Source organism: Ambystoma mexicanum, chromosome 4p, assembly GCF_040938575.1.
Source record: "Ambystoma mexicanum isolate Mex_15411 chromosome 4p, UKY_AmexF1_1, whole genome shotgun sequence".
Classification (NCBI taxonomy): Eukaryota; Metazoa; Chordata; class Amphibia; order Caudata; family Ambystomatidae; genus Ambystoma; species Ambystoma mexicanum.
Genome location: NC_090927.1, coordinates 750,345,203 through 750,360,605, shown reverse-complemented (window position 1 = coordinate 750,360,605; position 15,403 = coordinate 750,345,203).

Here is a 15,403-nt window from a genome sequence, read left to right as displayed (position 1 = left end):
ACCATGGGTAAATTGTAAAAAGAAAAGAAAATCCAACAGTGAACTATGTACAGGTGAACAAGCCAGGGTCCGTGATCCCAACAAAAGAAATGAAACCTATCTAACAACACTACCTAATAAAAAATAACTATATACAAAAATGTGGCCCATAGTCCAAAAGGTCCAAAGAAAATGCAAAAACAAAGGAAACCTAACACTAACTACATAACTATTTACATGGGCAGCGGGCTAGTCCAACGGCTCACTGGATGTTGTCATGGGCCAGGGCATCATCGAACTCCTGTTCAATGGCTTGGAGGCGGGCATGTTCCCTGGCCCCGAGGTCCTGCAGGGATAAAGCAGTGTCCAGCTCCAACTCCCTGCGAAGACCCTCGAGGCACTCAGCCCGCCTCAGCGCCCTCCGCATGGAGTTCTCCGCCCTGACCATTGTGAGCCGTTCCTCCTCTGCCCGTTGCCGCTCCGCACCTATCTGCTGGCCCAACCGCTCCCACACGGAAGCCACTCCCATTCCAGGGTTCTCCTGCCCTCCGGCCGATGCCAGCACCCCTGATGTTGATGGCCCCGAGCCATGATGCCTCCCACGTCGAGCCTGCCGCTGCCTCCGACGCAACTGCCTGTGCCAGCACGACAGCATCCAGGCTGATGGAATCCACCGACGCCGTCGTGCACGTGCCCTGCCCGATGATGCCGTCACATCCTCCATCTGCTGGGGTCCAGTTGCTGGTGTGTCCACCCCTGCTGGACCTCCGACTCCCGACTGTGGCAGGGATGGGATCCCCACCGAGCCGGCTGCATTGGTCGGGGCAGGTCCACAGGGGGCCCTGGTGGCATCTGGGCCGGAAGAGGGCATGGAGAACGACTGGTGCATAGTCTCCACAGAGGAGGAGAGGTTCGCCAGATTGGCCGTCACATGTAGGAAACCCCCGACCATGGCTGATCCCAACTGGGCCACGTCGGCACGGTGCTCTCCGTGATGAAGTGCATGCTCCTCCCGGGAAGCACGCACCTCATCCCGAATTGCACCTGTGCGCAACGCGACACCAATCAGGACCTTCTCCATACGGCCATGGGTCCCCTCGTCCGCAGGTGGAGGGGAGTCAGATGACATGGACATCCCCCCTACCTGCGGACGGGCCTGGGATGGGGCATCCCTGCTGGTGCATGGTGGTGCAGTCACAGTGTCAGGGACAGTGACATGCACAGGCCCCTCCACGGCGACCTGTGCTGCCTCCTGCCCCTGGACTGCAACACTTGCACCAGCAGGGATGCCCCCACCAGGCCCCATGTGCGCCTCAGTAGCGGCCTCCTCCTCCTCTGTGGAAACCACCAACCTGGATGGCTCCACCCCGTCTTCCGCCGTTGCAAGCCCCTGTGGGGGCTCACCCACCCCTTCCGCTGCAGCTGTGGGGGCATCCCCGCCGCTTTGCTCCACAGAGCCGTCTCCGCCCTCTTCTTCACGTGGCGCTGTGTAGAGGGAGACATAGAACACAAGCATCAGGGTACTGTACAATGGTCCCCTAGACAGGAAGCAATAGCAGATGAGTGGCACTGTCAAAGATCACTTCCATCATGTCCCTCCACAACACATGGCTCAGTGCAGGTAAAACACATGCGGTAACAGGCATGGTGCATGCTATGGACATTAGCATACATGTCCAAGTGATTCTTGAAACATACACTGTTGTTTTGGAACTCACATGCATCATGGGCCATGCCTATCACATGCACACACTTCACCCTAGTTTCATCCATCTGGCCTCGTACACCACAGACACAGTGGATACAAGGATGACTAGGCTGCATCAGTGAACCTGAACATTGCGACAGACATGTGTCATGCATCCCTGGCATTCACAAGTCACAGACACGCAGGTCAGACACACAGACATGGACAGCATACATGTACATGGCATCAGCACCCATCCCTCACCCATGTCCAGGAACAGAGACTGGCATGCTTTCATGTGGCCATTCCGCATAGGGCAACCCATGTTGCATTTGAACACATGCACCAACCGTGTGGTTCACACATTACTGGTCTCACATGCATGACGTCCCTGCACACACACATGCATACATGGCCTGTGTCACACATACAGGCAAGTATCAGACAACTAGCACGCTGCGACATGGCCTGTCTCACACAGCAATGCTTGGCCACTTACCGCTTAACTCCAGACGGGTCTGCCTCTCAAGGATCTGGGCATGGAGCGCTGGGCCTACGCGTTCCAGGACCCTCATCTGGATGTTACTCATGCGGCCCCGGCCCCCCCTCCACGAGGCGCCGGGCCTTCAAGAGGGTCCTGGACCTGCAGTCATCCCAGCGCTTCTTGACATGTTGGTAGTCGCGGACTGCCACCCCCTCCGCGTTGATGGCAGTCACGATGTCCGTCCAGATCCGAGTCCGTCCTTCCTTGTTGGCACGCTTACTTCCGAAGAGGGCATCATACTGCCCCAGGACTTGCTCCACCAGGACACCAACTTCGGTGGCAGTGAAGCTGGTGCCCCTCTGCCTCTCTGGCCAGGGGTTGCCAGTGGTGCCAGATGTTGCAGTGCCCGACATGGCAACCCCAGAGGCAGGAGTGGGTGGGCAACTGGGTCCTGGGGCTGGGCTGTGGAGCGATGGTATCCCAGTCGGGAGTCTTCTGTTCCAGCAGGGGTGGACACAGCAAATGGACCCCTGCAGATGTCTGATGTGCAGGCACCAAATGGCAGGGCATGGTGGCAGCAGGCAGGCAGGCAGGCAGCAGCAGATGGCTCGTAGGAGGCTGCTCAGGGCTCTGGGGGGCAGTAATTCGGCCTTTTGGGCAGGAGCGTGGTCTTCCGTGTGCTTACGCATGGCGAGCTTGATACGGAGTGATTTGGCACGTGAAAATCCTGCACGTCTGCGTGTAAATCGAGGGAAGGCCCTTAGCGCGTATGCACGTCAGCACGCATATGCGATTTCATTGGACCAAAGGCCCTTAGCGCGTGAGCGCGTCTGTGACGTGAGGCGCGCGGGTGTTTCCCTCATTACACGTGATGACAGAGCACACGTGGATTTCCACCAATCGCGTGTGGAACTTCCTGCGCACCCCAGAAATACACGTACCCAGGCCAATCGCATACGCTCACTTCCCTCCGATTACACGCGATGACACTCGGACGTGCAGTTTTACCACGTGTGCTCGCATATGCGATTTCATTGGCCCAAAGGCCACCATGCGCAGCTGTGACATCACGCGCATGGCCGTAGAGAATGGCGCGTGTAAAAATGAAGAGATACACGTCCGAGTGTCAAAGCGCGTAATTGGTGGAAATGGCCTCATCGCGTATGCGCGTCTGTGACATGTGTATAAAAGGTACGTGTAGAACGCCATTTCCTTGTACATGCTTTTCGTGGAGAGTGAGTGGGTGAAATCTGTACTTCTTGTCGGTTCACAGGCGATTTACTTCACGGCGTTTCCAGTTCGTACTCCCTGTTACCTCTGACAGCTTTTTCTCTTTTCCTCTTTTTCCTGGGCTTGTTTCCTCAAACAGCGTTCCCTACTACTGTTGTCCTGTCTCCTCAGACAGCGTACAATTCTTCTTTTGGCGGGGGTGTTGCCAACGCGCACACGCGCATATTTTTCACGCTTTTGTTCCTGGCAGACGGTGAGTCGTGCACGTATTTAACATCTGTGCTTGCCCCGTGTGTCGCATACCCCTTCAGAGGTCATTCTAGGCTGCGAGTGACACGCATACGTTCATTCTTGTGTTCCTGGGTGCCACAGCGTAGTGCAGGTTTATTTTTCCACGCACGTGGTCTAGGAGGGGTTGCGTGCAGCTTACTTCACTTTTTTGGGGTGCCTGTGCGTTGCATGACCCGTCATCTTTCCCCAGGGGTGACATACAGCCTTGCTAGAGCACTAGGGTATGATTACCATCTGGTACCCAACAGCTTTGACCCCCAATTGCCCAGGACAATAGTTCACATCGACTCCCATACACACAATAACATCAGTGCCATGGCTGGGAGGCGACCAAGCCGTAAGGGTGGCAAAGGTGGCCGAGCCCCAAGTGGTGGCCGTGGTGGATCCAGTAGGGGACGTGGCCGTGACTTGCAGGGTGCCCCTAGCCCCCATGTGTGGAGGAGCAGTCAGGGACACCCATGCCCCCCCCGGTTGAGGTTACCGTGGCTGACACCATCCATGCTCAGCCCTTGTTGGACCAGCCCACTGTGGAACCAGACCTGGCACAGGGTGACTCCATGGCTGACTTCCAGGTCAGCAGGTCTAGGCCACGTGCGCCGGTGAACATTGGTGTCATCAGGCCACGTGGATCAGGGGCAGCTAGGTCATCTGCTGCCCTGCGTAGGTAGGCTGGGGAGGCTGCAGGGGCAGCTGCGGCTCCATCCACCCCTCCTCTCACACACCCATCCAGGACAGTGTCGGTCCAAGTCCATCATGCTGACATTCCCCCTAACACCATCACACTTGAGATAATGCCTGCACCAACTGCCATGCTGAGTGTGCAATCCCACGCTCCTGGCCCTAGTGTCCAGAGCGGCGTAGGACACTCAGGATCCCCACCACCTTCCAAGCGGAAGAGGAATAGTGCTCGTCCAGTAGAGGCTGATGCCCCAGACACGGCTACACAGTCCGGCCCGTCAAGGAAGCCCAGCTTCAATGAGGCCGAACTGAATGCACTTGTAGAGTATGTGTCCGCACATGACCGGGAAATGGTGATTGTTGCAGGATCCAAGACCACACCTGCACAACGTCAGGCACACTGGAAGACCATTGCGGACATCATAAGTGCCCTTGGAATCGTGAGGCGCACAGCTAATGAATGCTACAAGCGCTGGAATGACCTGAAGTGCAGGGCAAAGAATAAGCTGGCCTCAAGTCATGCCGCAACTCTAGTGACTGGAGGTGGGTCTCCAGCAGACGACATAGAACTCACTCCACATGAGCAGGTTGTTGGGACCTACGTCACGGAGGAACAGATCCAAGGCGTGGGAGAACTGGCAGATTATGAGGCATTGTCCGGTGAGTGCACATGCATGTGTGTGTCATCCATGTGCATGGTGTGTGTGGGAGGGCTTCTGTTTGGGTGCCAGGGGAGGGTGTGTGTGCCTGAGTGGTTCGGCTCACCCATGTGCCTCTTCCTATACATTCTTGGCAGCAGCATTTGGGTATAGCAGCATCCCTTCGGCCAACATTAGACATCCAGCCCAACACCACGCCAGTTGCCCTTGGAGTGTCATCTTGCCACAACACTGTTGCATATTTACCTCTGTTTATTCAGGCAGATTGTTTGCATACCACCACTTTTACTGGGGATTTCTCAGTCCTATTGTCACATGTCTGACATGGCTATGGTACAGTGGACTGGCTCGGTTTCGTGGACATGATTAGTTTGGACATGTCCCTGTGCTATAGGACCATTTTTGACTGGCAGCTGCAGGTTAAACATTTGAACCATTACAATGAAAATAATCAATTATATGAACAAACTGGACTGAATTAACAATTGGTGACCTCCTCTCCCTCTTCACTTCATGGCTAGGGTACATGCCATCTCTGTGATGGCATGTGTATTTGACCTGCCAATCACTGGCCAATGTGTGATGCCACTGCTAGGCAGCATGCAGCAAATGTGTTCATCTTCCATCTTGGTGTCATCAATGTGTGCCATCTGCCTCCCCATCACACGCAGTGACGGTGCATGCATGGGAGTGTTTTAGTCATGTGGGACATGTGTCAATCAAGTACTGTTTCTGTAGCCTCTCAGCCCTAATTGTGTGCCATAGTGCTAATGCCTGTTTCCATTTGTTTTCTTTTATGTCTTTGCAGGGGAAGACGCACTTGATACTGCTGGGGTTGTGGAGATGGTGCAGACCCAGGAGGGGTCTGAGGGCCGACCGACCAACAGTGAGGGACGTGGTGTGGTGGTGGGTGAGAACCCACAACTGCTGCAGGTTGTGCTCTCAAGGGGTGTCTCTGGCTGCACCTCCCCCGAGCTGTACTCAGGTGTCGATTCGGATGATGAGACCTACGTGCCGTCGCAGCTGAGTGTTCCTGGGAGGGATTCTGTTCTGTCCGACCCACCTGCACCAGGGTTAGAACCCTCAATGGGGATGTCAGTGTTGGCAGGTACGCCTTTGGTGGTTACGGATGCAGGGTCACACTCCGCGACATCTGATCCTGTTCCTGGGCCAGCAGATCAGAGGGGGAATGCAGTCCTGCAGCCTCAGGCAGTGCCGGCACAGCAAGGCGCAGTTCGCCTTGCCCCAGACAGGTGTGGTGCTCGCCGACGTGGTGGCCGTACGCCACCTGGCAATACCGCATGGGAGCAATCCATTTACGGTATGGCAACCCAACAGGCAGTATCATCAGAGATGATGGCTCAGGCCATGGATAGGGTGGCCACTTCCATTGTCCCCCCCGAAAGGCTGATGGAGCGACTACAGCAGGCAACCGACTCCATCTGCCAGGACATGTTGGCGTCCGACAGGGACAGGCGGGCAGCACTGGCGACTCTGCAAGAAGCCATCTCCATAGAGTCCCAGGGCCACAGGGAAGCCTTGAGGCTGGAACTCCTTCACCTCAGGACGACTCTTGTTGAGCTTGAGGCTTCAACAAACCGAAGGACAGAACAGCAGCTGGAGCGTCTCACCCGTACGCTCTCAGCTGAGATGCAGGCAACTAGGGCGGAGGTCCGGGCATCCCATGAGTTGTTGCATGGGGACCTCCGCACACTTATCCTCCAGAACGAGAACTACCACACCCGCATGCTTGCAGCCATGGAGGAACAGACTAGGGCTTTGCGTGGGCTGCCTCCCATAGTGCCACCACCTCTTGATGTAGCTGCAGATGGTGAGGATAGCAACAGCAGTGATACTCCCACAATAGGGTAGCCGTGTAGGCCTTGAACCCATGGAGGTGTTTTTTTTTCGCAAGATCCACACAGGTGGGTTTTGGTATGCACCCTGTCCTCGGACCTCCTGGGTGGCCTCCCCCATCCCCCCCCCCCCGGGCTCATTAATGGCCATTTTTTTTTTTTTGGACAGTGTGTTGCCTTGTGTGGCTCCCGTGGGCATTCGCTGCATTCTGGCTGGGCACATGCAGGCTTGTCATGGATTTGGTTCAGATGCTTGGGTTTTTGTCACACACACCCCTCCTGCTTCCCGTTTCCATGAGCTTGCAAAGGGCGTGCCCAAGTGACATTGACGTACATGGTGACATTGGACTCCCATGAGCTGTGTGGGCAGTCTGTAGTCAATACTGTGTATACATTCATAGTGCATATTGTTGTTGTATTGTACACTGCGTGGTGTATTGATATGTGCCTCTGCATCCATCTCATCCTCCATATTTGCAGGTCCATTCCTCATGTCTTCACAATGCGGTCCACCTTGGAACTGGAGTCCATGTTGTAAGCAGTGCACCTACACTCTTGCGTGGCGCTAACACTGTATACTTGGAACTGTTCGGAGGGCTGTCATCATCAGGTGGTGAGGCTAGCTAATTTTTAAGTCTGTAATGTCATGTTTAAGGTAGGTTGGAGGTTGTGTAGGTGATTGGTATTCTTGGTAAGTATTTGGTAATGTGGGTTGTAGGTCCTGCATTACTGTGAGCATTTCATGTGTGGACATGTTTCCATTAGGGACACTGTAGCTGCTGACACTTGGGGCATGTTGTGGGGATTCATTTCTTTCCTCTCACATTGCATGACATGCCATGGTGTGTTGTGTGGCCGTGCCGGGGAGGGGGTGGGTGACATGGCACTGTTTTCATGTAGTATTTTGCAAGTGGGTATTCATTTCTGCAGCATGGAAGTGTCTTTTCATGACACTGCATTGGTGGTGTTTGTGTAGGTAGGGATGCACACATTGTGACACTTCCACAAGAACAATCTCAGGCTGCTATGGTTCTGACTGTTGGCAGTCCCTTTGTTCGTCTTAATTGTCAGGTCGAGTCATCATGGCTTATCAGATGGTATGTGCCAGGCCTGTGTGCACTCCACTGGGGTGTGATTTCTATGTGAAGTAATTAGCCACCAGCTGCGTACGGGCTGCCTCACCCCGTGCCCTCTCCCCTCTCATGCGCAGCAGGCGTGCATGTGGTTGGGGATGTGGGGGCACCACCATGTCCACAGCGAGGCCCCGGCGTGTTGCAACATTGTGCAGGACACATGCTGCCACTATGATCCTGCACACTACTGGGGGCGCATATAACAGCTGCCCGCCAGAACGGTCAAGGGAGCGAAAGCGTGAATTGAGCACTCCGAATGTGCGCTCCACTATGCCCCGGGTTGCAATATGGGCTGTGTTGTATCTTACCTCTGGAGGCGTGATGGGGTTCCGAATTGGCTTCATCATGTGGGTGCTCAGAGGGTAGGCACTGTCCCCTGGTGAGGAGGTGATGGGTATCATTAGTGGGGTAGTGACATAACTCTGCATCTGACATGCATGTATGTGCAGTGGCATTCATACTCACCAAGCATCCATGTATCGCCATGCCGCCCAGCTTCTAGGTCCCGGTTTAGGGTAGACATTCGGTAAATGAAGCTGTCGTGGGTGGACTCTGGATAGTTGGCATATACTGAAGTGATGATTCCCTTAGCATTGCATACTACCTGCACGTTGATGGAATGCCAGTGCTTGCGGTTCCTATAGATGTGCTCAGATGACCTGGGGGGACGTAGTGCCACATGGGTGCAGTCAATGGCACCTAGCACTTTTGGAAATTGTGCCACACCGTAGAAATCGAGGGTGGCAGCCTGCCTTTCTGCAGGTGTCCTTGGCAGGAATATGTGCCTACGGACTGATGGGCGTGAAGTGATGATGTTCAAGACCTGATGTAGGCAGCGTGACTGCGTGCCCTTGACACCCTACCCACTATGGCACTTGTCCGCTGAAATGATCCTGTGGCCAAGAAGTGCAGTACATTGAGGACCTTCTACAGCGGGCTGAGTGCTTGGGAGCACAGGGTGGGTGATGTGAGGTCATCCTCCCACTCACTGACCAGGTCCAGTATTATGTGTGGGGGAAACCTGTACCTCCCATACACCTGGTCATCAGGCATCCCAAAAAGGCTGGTTCCGGGAGTGAAAATTTGGGCCCTCACTATCCTCCTCCTCCTCCTTTGGTAACCCACGGCCACTGCTGCTAGGAATGGTATATTCATCCTGGCGTATGAGCTTGTTTGTTGTTTGCGCGCACTTTTATGCTGCGCGGGTCGACGTACGCCTGCTTCATGCTGGCGTACGTGTCTCAGGATTGGACCATTTATTTTTCGGCACATCGTAGGCGAACATGTGAATCTTCCCGCCCACCCCAGAAATACACGTAGCACGCTCTAACAGGCACAGTCGCGGGTAAATATTCCCGCCCACCCCTGGAATACATGTACCCCACTCTCAAAGGCCCAATCGCGTGTGGGACTTCCCGCGCACCCCGAAGTACACGTACACAGGCTAATCGTGTGTGGAAGTTCACGCGCACCCCGAAGTACACGCACCCAGGCCAATCGCGTGTGGGACTTCCCGCGCACCCCGAAGTACACGTACCCAGGCTAATCACGTGAGGAACTTCCCGCGCACCCCGAGGTACACGTACCCAGGCCTATCGCGTGTGGGACTTCCCGCGCACCCCGAAGTACACGTACCCAGGCTAATCTCGTGTGGAACTTCCCGCGCACCCCGAGGTACACGTACCCAGGCCAATCGCGTGTGGAACTTCCCGCGCACCCCGAAGTACACGTACCCAGGCAAATCGCACGGCTGAGGGGTGGGGGTGCAGGGGGACATGAGTGGGGGCCTGGTGGAGGCTGCCCCTGCACTGCTGGGGGGTGGGGGTAATAGGGGACATGAGTGGGGGCCTGGTGGAGGCTGCCCCTGGTGGCTGGGGGGTGGGGATGATGGGAGACATGAGTGGGGGCCTGGTGGAGGCTGCCCCTGCACTGCTGGGGGGTGGGGGTAATAGGGGACATGAGTGGGGGCCTGGTGGAGGCTGCCCCTGGTGGCTGGGGGGTGGGGGTGATGGGAGACATGAGTGGGGGCCTGGTGGAGGCTGCCCCTGGTGGCTGGGGGGTAGGGGTGGTGGGAGACATGAGTTGGACATGAGTGGGGGCCTGGTGGTGGCTGCCCCTGCACTGCTGGGGGGTGGGGGTGGTGGTAGACATGGGTGGGGGCCTGGTGGAGGCTGCCCCTGCACTGCTGGGGGGTGGGGGTGGTGGGAGACATGAGTGGGGGCCTGGTGGAGGCTGCCCCTGGTGGCTGGGGGGTGGGGGTGATGGGAGACATGAGTGGGGGCCTGGTGGAGGCTGCCCCTGCACTGCTGGGGGGTGGGGGTGGTGGGAGACATGGGTGGGGGCATGATGGAGGCTGCCCCTGGTGGCTGGGGGGTGGGGGTGATGAGGGACATGAGTGGGGGCCTGGTGGAGGCTGCCCCTGCACTTCTGGGGGTAATAGGGGACATGAGTGGGGGCCTGGTGGAGGCTGCCCCTGGTGGCTGGGGGGTGGGGGTGATGGGAGACATGAGTGGGGGCCTGATGGAGGCTGCCCCTGGTGGCTGGGGGGTAGGGGTGGTGGGAGACATGAGTTGGACATGAGTGGGGGCCTGGTGGTGGCTGCCCCTGCACTGCTGTGGGGTGAGGGTGGTGGTAGACATGGGTGGGGGCCTGGTGGAGGCTGCCCCTGCACTGCTGGGGGATGGGGGTGGTGGGAGACATGAGTGGGGGCCTGGTGGAGGCTGCCCCTGGTGGCTGGGGGGTGGGGGTGATGGGAGACATGAGTGGGGGCCTGGTGGAGGCTGCCCCTGCACTGCTGGGGGGTGGGGGTGGTGGGAGACATGGGTGGGGGCATGATGGAGGCTGCCCCTGGTGGCTGGGGGGTGGGGGTGATGAGGGACATGAGTGGGGGCCTGGTGGAGGCTGCCCCTGCACTTCTGGGGGTAATAGGGGACATGAGTGGGGGCCTGGTGGAGGCTGCCCCTGGTGGCTGGGGGGTGGGGGTGATGGGAGACATGAGTGGGGGCCTGATGGAGGCTGCCCCTGGTGGCTGGGGGGTAGGGGTGGTGGGAGACATGAGTTGGACATGAGTGGGGGCCTGGTGGTGGCTGCCCCTGCACTGCTGTGGGGTGAGGGTGGTGGTAGACATGGGTGGGGGCCTGGTGGAGGCTGCCCCTGCACTGCTGGGGGGTGGAGGTGGTGGGAGACATGAGTGGGGGCTTGGTGGAGGCTGCCCCTGGTGGCTGGGGGGTGGGGGTGATGGGAGACATGAGTGGGGGCCTGGTGGAGGCTGCCCCTGCACTGCTGGGGGGTGGGGGTTGTGGGAGACATGGGTGGGGGCATGATGGAGGCTGCCCCTGGTGGCTGGGGGGTGGGGGTGATGAGGGACATGAGTGGGGGCCTGGTGGAGGCTGCCCCTGGTGGCTGGGGGGTGGGGGTGATGGGAGACATGAGTGGGGGCCTGGTGGAGGCTACTCCTGGTGGCTGGGAGGTGGGGGTGATGGGAGACATGAGTGGGGGCCTGGTGGAGGCTGCCCCAGATGGCTGGGGGGTGGGGGTGATGGGAGACATGAGTGGGGGCCTGGTGGAGGCTGCCCCTGGTGGCTGGGGGTGGGGGTGATGGGAGACATGAGTGGGGGCCTGGTGGAGGCTGCCCCTGGTGGCTGGGGGGTGGGGGTGATGGGAGACATGAGTGGGTGCCTGGTGGAGGCTGCCCCTGCACTGCTGGGGGGTGGGGGTGATGGGAGACATGAGTGGGGGCCTGGTGGAGGCTGCCCCTGGTGGCTGGGGGGTGGGGGTGATGGGAGACATGAGTGGGGGCCTGGTGGAGGCTGCCCCTGCACTGCTGGGGGGTGGGGGTAATAGGGGACATGAGTGGGGGCCTGGTGGAGGCTGACACTGGTGGCTGGGGGGTGGGGGTGGTGGGAGACATGAGTTGGACATGAGTGGGGGACTGGTGGAGGCTGCCCCTGCACTGCTGGGGGGTGGGGGTGGTGGGAGACATGAGTGGGGGCCTGGCGGAGGCTGCCCCTGGTGGCTGGGGGGTGGGGGTGGTGGTAGACATGGGTGGGGGCCTGGTGGAGGCTGCCCCTGCACTGCTGGGGGGTGGGGGTAATAGGGGACATGAGTGGGGGCCTGGTGGAGGCTGCCCCTGGTGGCTGGGGGGTGGGGGTGGTGGGAGACATGAGTTGGACATGAGTGGGGGCCTGGTGGAGGCTGCCCCTGCACTGCTGGGGGGTGGGGGTAATAGGGGACATGAGTGGGGGCTTGGTGGAGGCTGCCCCTGGTGGCTGGGGGGTGGGGGTGATGGGAGACATGAGTGGGGGCCTGGTGGAGGCTGCTCCTGGTGGCTGGGGGGTGGGGGCGATGGGAGACATGAGTGGGGGCCTGGTGGAGGCTGCCCCAGGTGGCTGGGGGGTGGGGGTGATGGGAGACATGAGTGGGGGCCTGGTGGAGGCTGCCCCTGCACTGCTGGGGGGTGGGGGTGGTGGGAGACATGAGTGGGGGCCTGGTGGAGGCTGCCCCTGGTGGCTGGGGGGTGGGGATGATGGGAGACATGAGTGGGGGCCTGGTGGAGGCTGCCCCTGCACTGCTGGGGGGTGGGAGTGATGGGAGACATGAGTGGGGGCCTGGTGGAGGCTGCCCCTGGTGGCTGGGGGGTGGGGGTGATGGGACCCATGAGTTGGACATGAGTGGGGGCCTGGTGGAGGCTGCCCCTGCACTGCTGGGGGGTGGGGGTGATGGGAGACATGAGTGGGGGCCTGGCGGAGGCTGCCCCTGGTGGCTGGGGGGTGGGGGTGGTGGTAGACATGGGTGGGGGCCTGGTGGAGGCTGCCCCTGCACTGCTGGGGGGTGGGGGTAATAGGGGACATGAGTGGGGACCTGGTGGGGGCTGCCCGTGGTGGCTGGGGGGTGGGGGTGGTGGGAGACATGAGTTGGACATGAGTGGGGCCTGGTGGAGGCTGCCCCTGCACTGCTGGGGGGTGGGGGTGGTGGGAGACATGAGTTGGGGCCTGGTGGAGGATGCCCCTGGTGGCTGGGGGGTGGGGGTGGTGGTAGACATGGGTGGGGGACTGGTGGATGCTGCCCCTGCACTGCTGGGGGTTGGGGGTAATAGGGGACATGAGTGGGGGCCTGGTGGAGGCTGCCCCTGGTGGCTGGGGGTGGGGATGATGGGAGACATTAGTGGGGGCCTGGTGGAGGCTGCCCCTGCACTGCTGGGGGGTGGGGGTAACAGGGGACATGAGTGGGGGCCTGGTGGAGGCTGCCCCTGGTGGCTGGGGGGTTGGGGTGATGGGAGACATGAGTGGGGGCCTGGTGGAGGCTGCCCCTGGTGGCTGGGGGGTAGGGGTAGTGGGAGACATGAGTTGGACATGAGTGGAGGCCTGGTGGTGGCTGCCCCTGCACTGCTGGGGGGTGGGGGTGGTGGTAGACATGGGTGGGGGCCTGGTGGAGGCTGCCCTGCACTGCTGGGGGGTGGGGTGGTGGGAGACATGAGTGGGGGCCTGGTGGAGGCTGCCCCTGGTGGCTGGGGGTGGGGGTGATGGGAGACATGAGTGGGGGCCTGGTGGAGGCTGCCCCTGCACTGCTGGGGGGTGGGGGTGGTGGGAGACATGGGTGGGGGCCTGATGGAGGCTGCCCCTTGTGGCTGGGCGGTGGGGGTGATGAGGGACATGAGTGGGGGCCTGGTTGAGGCTGCCCCTGCACTGCTGGGGGGTGGGTGTATTAGGGGACCTGAGTGGGGGCTTGGTGGAGGCTGCCCCTGGTGGCTGGGGGGTGGGGGTGATGGGAGACATGAGTGGGGGCCTGGTGGAGGCTGCCCCTGGTGGCTGGGGGGTGAGGGTGATGGGAGACATGAGTGGGGGCCTGGTGGAGGCTGCCCCTGGTGGCTGGGGGGTGGGGGTGATGGGAGACATGAGTGGGGGCCTGGTGGAGGCTGCCCCTGGTGGCTGGGGGGTGGGGGTGATGGGAGACATGAGTGGGGGCCTGGTGGAGGCTGCCCCTGGTGACTGGGGGTGAGGGTGATGGGAGACATGAGTGGGGGCCTGGTGGAGGCTGCCCCTGGTGGCTGGGGGGTGGGGGTGATGGGAGACATGAGTGGGGGCCTGGTGGAGGCTGCCCCTGCACTGCTGGGGGGTGGGGGTGATGGGAAACATGAGTGGGGGCCTGGTGGAGGCTGCCCCTGGTGGCTGGGGGGTGGGGGTGATGGGAGACATGAGTGGGGGCCTGGTGGAGGCTGCCCCTGCACTGCTGGGGGGTGGGGGTGATGGGAGACATGAGTGGGGGCCTGGTGGAGGCTGCCCCTGGTGGCTGGGGGGTGGGGGTGATGGGAGACATGAGTGGGGGCCTGGTGGAGGCTGCCCCTGCACTGCTAGGGGGTGGGGGTAATAGGGGACATGAGTGGGGGCCTGGTGGAGGCTGCCCCTGGTGGCTGGAGGGTGGGGGTGGTGGGAGACATGAGTTGGACATGAGTGGGGGCCTGGTGGAGGCTGCCCCTGCACTGCTGGGGGGTGGGGGTGGTGGGAGACATGAGTGGGGGCCTGGTGGAGGCTGCCCCTGGTGGCTAGGGGTGGGGGTGGTGGTAGACATGGGTGGGGCCTGGTGGAGGCTGCCCCTGCACTGCTGGGGGTGGGGGTAATAGGGGACATGAGTGGGGGCCTGGTGGAGGCTGCCCCTGGTGGCTGGGGGGTGGGGGTGGTGGGAGACATGAGTTGGACATGAGTGGGGGCCTGGTGGAGGCTGCCTCTGCACTGCTGGGGGGTGGGGGTGGTGGGAGACATGAGTTGGGGCCTGGTGGAGGATGCCCCTGGTGGCTGGGGGGTGGGGTGGTGGTAGACATGGGTGGAGGCCTGGTGGAGGCTGCCCCTGCACTGCTGGGGGTGGGGGTAATAGGGGACATGAGTGGGGGCCTGGGAGGCTGCCCCTGGTGGCTGGGGGGTGGGGGTGATGGGAGACATGAGTGGGGGCCTGGTGGAGGCTGCCCCTGGTGACTGGGGGGTGGGGGTGATGGGAGACATGAGTGGGGGCCTGGTGGAGGCTGCCCCTTCACTGCTGGGGGGTGGGGGTGGTGGGAGACATGAGTGGGGGCCTGGTGGAGGCTGCCCCTGGTGGCTGGGGGGTGGGGGTGATGGGAGACATGAGTGGGGGCCTGGTGGAGGCTGCCCCTGCACTGCTGGGGGGTGGGGGTGGTGGGAGACATGAGTGGGGCCTGGTGGAGGCTGCCCCTGGTTGCTGGGGGATGGGGGTGATGGGAGACATGAGTGGGGGCCTGGTGGAGACTGCCCCTGCACTGCTGGGGGGTGGGGGTAATAGGGGACATGAGTGGGGGCCTGGTGGAGGCTGCCCCTGGTGGCTGGGGGGTGGGGGTGGTGGGAGACATGAGTTGGACATGAGTGGGGGCCTGGTGGAGGCTGCCCCTGCACTGCTGG